Source organism: Aptenodytes patagonicus, chromosome 2 (assembly GCF_965638725.1).
Source record: "Aptenodytes patagonicus chromosome 2, bAptPat1.pri.cur, whole genome shotgun sequence".
Classification (NCBI taxonomy): domain Eukaryota; kingdom Metazoa; phylum Chordata; class Aves; order Sphenisciformes; family Spheniscidae; genus Aptenodytes; species Aptenodytes patagonicus.
This window is the reverse complement of record NC_134950.1, coordinates 34,297,907-34,302,171: the sequence shown is the minus strand read 5'-3', so window position 1 is coordinate 34,302,171 and position 4,265 is coordinate 34,297,907.

Below are 4,265 nucleotides of genomic sequence, written 5' to 3'. Positions count from 1 at the left end.
ACAGCCTTTTTTCCCCCCTTTTAAAAAAAATCCTGCATTCCTTGCGCTGGGATTGGATGATATGATTCTACAATTCAGGGAGTCTGGAAATTACAGAACATCTGCAACGAAATTGGTTTTCTGTGGAAAACTGATGAATCACTTACTGCCAATGACTGGAAGGAAAAGTACTTGTTTATGCCCTTATGTAATGAATTTTTATGAGGTGAAGTTTGCTGTTTATAAAAAATATACTTTCAGTTGCTGTAGATGTAAAATAATAGAATTCAGAATTTAGACCAACGCATTACTGAAAAGGCAGTCACTAGCAGAATACATCTGCTTACAAAATGCCAAAAAAAGGGCTGTTACTTCTATAATAGAATTAAAATTTCCATCCATCCTCTAAGGTCTTACAAGACAAAAAAAAAAAACCAGGAACAATATTAACACTGTTACCTTTGCTAACATATCTTAAAGTAAAATGAATACTTTTATCAAAAAATATGTATTCTGCTTCAAAAAGCAGATCTGAAATGTAGTATAGAAGAAAATCATGCTCGTGAGCAATTCCTCAAAAAGCAAGCAATGTCTCTTTGTAAACATGGACAACCAAGTACCTGCTCTTCCTTGCATGCCCCCTGACTAGAAATCTCTTTTAAGCAAGAGTTAAACTGATAGCTGGGGGGTAAGAACTGACCATTTGAATATGAAAAGTAACTTTTCACAATCATCAAATGTGTCTTCAGACAGTTGTATGTCTGCAAATTAATTAGTGGAGCTAGTTTTGAGAATTTAACTGAAATAATTGTTTTATTCTTACATTGGGGGATGGGAACAAGAGTTGAGTTTGATTGCAATGGTCTTTTAATTTTTTTCAGTATCTTGAGATATTTCTGTAAAAGACGTCACTGCTTGAATGTGACTTCTTTTTGGATCCTGTCAAATATTTCCAGGAATAGCTGTAGGTGATTGGAAATATACAGATATATATTTTTAATGACTAATGCATTTTGCTTTATTTGCTTTTTTATATTATGTATGTGAAAAACTTCAAGTGTTATTTTCTTCATGCTTCTTATCTCCTTGTCCTGACATCTATATTGGTTCTGCAAGTACTGCTAATGTACCAGTCTTTCTTGGATCAATTTATAAGTATATTTTCATGAAGATGAGTTTTCGTGGCACTAAGCAATGGCGTAATGAGCAACCTGCATTCCTTTGTGCCTTGCCACACATCTACCACCTTTGAAATTGTTACACGGTGCCTGCTGTTGCTATCGGTCACAGGGATTGTGAAAAGGATGTAACTGAGAAGGCACGCTGCAGGTCCATCTACACCTTCTGCAATGGCCAGGTTTGCTTAAACACGGAGACAGCTGGCCAAGCGCGACTTAACTGTTATCCTATTTTCCACAATGCATGTAACAGAAGCTGTGCCACTTGGCTAATTGCCCATCTCATGCTTGCATTTGCAGCATGCTCTGGCCATTCAAGCATTGCTTTTGGAGAAGAAATACTACTCAGCACATGGGACCATTTTGTCCTCTGTATATGGAACGAACAGCAGTGAGTGCAAAGCTTTTGCATGGAAAAGGCCGTCTTCAAAATCCTCATGCTGCTTACCCTGAAGCCACAGTCCTCTAGAGCTCCGATTCCTGTGTCCGACACCACTCACTGCCTCTACTCTGGCCCTATTCTGATCCTTTGGGTTAATATGGAACAAATCAGGGATGGGTCGTTATTACTGATAGCGTAGCAGTCATAGAGATGTTAGAGCCTGTTGTGAAAACTATCCTGAAGCGACAGTAATTATTTGCTCTCTGAATCTATCTTTGAACCATGTTTTGAACCATGTGACTTTATTATGTGGCGCAATCCATGGGATCCACAATCTTTGGTAGGAACCTACATCAAAGGAGGTTAGAGTTAGGAGTTATCAATAAATATTGCGCTCATATCGTACAGGCTTTTGTTAATTACAGAGACTGTTTTGTGGATATTATAACTGGCTATTGTAGTCACTCACATGAGAAACTTACCTACTTAAGTACAAACGGACTGAAACCTTCATCAATGCAAAGTATTTCCAGAAAAGCTTAATTAGCCTCTGGGTCTGCATCGTGAACACTGCTTCTTATGCCTTGTCATGGGCCATGCATCTCTACCCAGATAATTGTGTCTCACATAGTATGTTCAGTCAGGTGTTCAGTTCCTGTTGTGGTTTAATGCATCTGAAAGTAAGATGGAGATCACCAGTGACAAACTGGGTATCAATATCCAGAATACCAAGCCCATTGTTGCACCTTACTGCACCATTCACAACCATGACTAAAGATCTTGCATCAAGACTGGGTATAAAAGGAGAGGATTCCTCCAGAGTAATCAGGTAACAGGCAGTAGACCTGATTTAAGGCAGAGCAAGTTTCAAAACTCTTCGCAAGTCTTTAGTGCTAATACAGATTCCAATGTAAGAGTCAATACTGCCACAAACACTACCTACCGTCTTTGCCTGTTGCAATAGGCACTCTCCTAGTTGCCTAGCCCCAGGGATTGCCCTCTCTCCTGGCAGAGAAACCTGATCCTTTCTGCACCCTGTCTTTGGGCCCCAAACAACATGAGAAGTAACTAGAGGGCAGGCTAGCAATCTTGTTAGGGAATCAGGTATATTTACCTGAAGACTTCTACTGAACCTATAAGCCGTGACTTTTTTTTCCATTAAGACAATGTATCTCTGAGGAAGATCCTTGACACAGTTATTGCACCAGAGGTGTCCTTCCCAAATGTACAAACAATTTGGAGATGCTAGGTTGGGCTGCTTCCTTGGCAGACAGTGTCCTGAAAGACTAATTAGGTAAGGTCTCTAAACAAGATGGCACACCAGCTATTGGCAAGTGTCTAAAAGCTAGGGGACATGACAGGACACATTGGTCAGTTTAGTCAAACGTGGCAGTTCTGCAGTCAGAGGTTGGACAGAGGTTTGTAATGAATATAGAAAATGGCAGAAGAGAGAAGAGTCAGTCTCTCCCCCTCTCCTGGGCTACTCCAACATGCTATGATTAGTTCTCCATTACAGCTCTTCCAATATAGCATAATGCAGAGCAGTTACCAGACTGACAACCTTTTGTTCCCTGAAATATCCTTGAAAAATCTCCCTGAAAGTAGACTGATTTCTTTGAGACGTATGGTAGCACACTGGCCAACTTTACCATACTTTGGACCAGTCTGTTCTCTAAGTGGACTCAGGATCAGAGAGGTATCCAACTAGGGATTTTGTACTTACTAAAAACTGCCTGCAAGATCTAGAACTACCTGTACTTGCTGTTGCACAAGTTTGCCCACACCTCCTACCTGAAATGGGTCTGCATTCTGTGTGCAGTGAACAGACAGTTTAAGCAGAGGTACAAAACCCCAGGTGTGCTCCAGAGAATGGAAGAGATCACTGGTTGGCCTTAGCAAATGCCCTACAAGTATCTCTGTGCATGTTTGTGTAGTCATCTGGTCCCAGTGTCCCAGCCTGAGAGGGATTCACCCCCCTCAAATGTCTTTTGCTTGAATGCCATCTATTTGATCACCTTGCCAGGCTTGCGTCAGATCCTGCCTTGGCAGCGGGCTCCCCTGGAATGGTGAAAACTATTAAGATTGCAATAACAATTTAGGTGGATGTTTTGATGGTGACAATATGGAAAACTTGGGAGGGTGAAGGCAGGCAGTTGTAATCTACTTGACCAATTTTATTAGAGCTTTTCCTGGGAATGCACAAGGTGTTGACATTCAGAAGGTATGACGCACCATTTTGAAACTGCTCCCTGGTGTTTCGGGTGCATGCACTGTGACTTGCAGTAGCCCAGGCTATGATATTTTTGTTATCAGAAGTAAATGACCATCAACTTTAATACCTACCACGGCAGTAACCACATGACCCTATCCTGCGTGTCCAGTCATGCCACAATATTCTCTTCTTAGTACAAGCCAAGACAGCTTCCTAGCTGTGTTTACACAGCAAAGTGTAACAGTTGACAATCTATTGCTATAACTAGTCTGCTCAGAAGAATTATTAGAAAGATAATTTACTTTGGACCCTAAAATTGAAGAAAATTTTTAAGTGAACTGTAACTATAAACTAGTTCCCCACTTTGCATTTTAGTCTCATGAATACTAAAGTATGAAATCACCTGACAGCCCAACCATTGAATAGGCATGATAACTAGCCTTCCAAAAAAAAAAAAAAAAAAAACAACCCCAAAAAACAAAACCCACCCCAAAAAAAGTCTCGCAACCTCCTG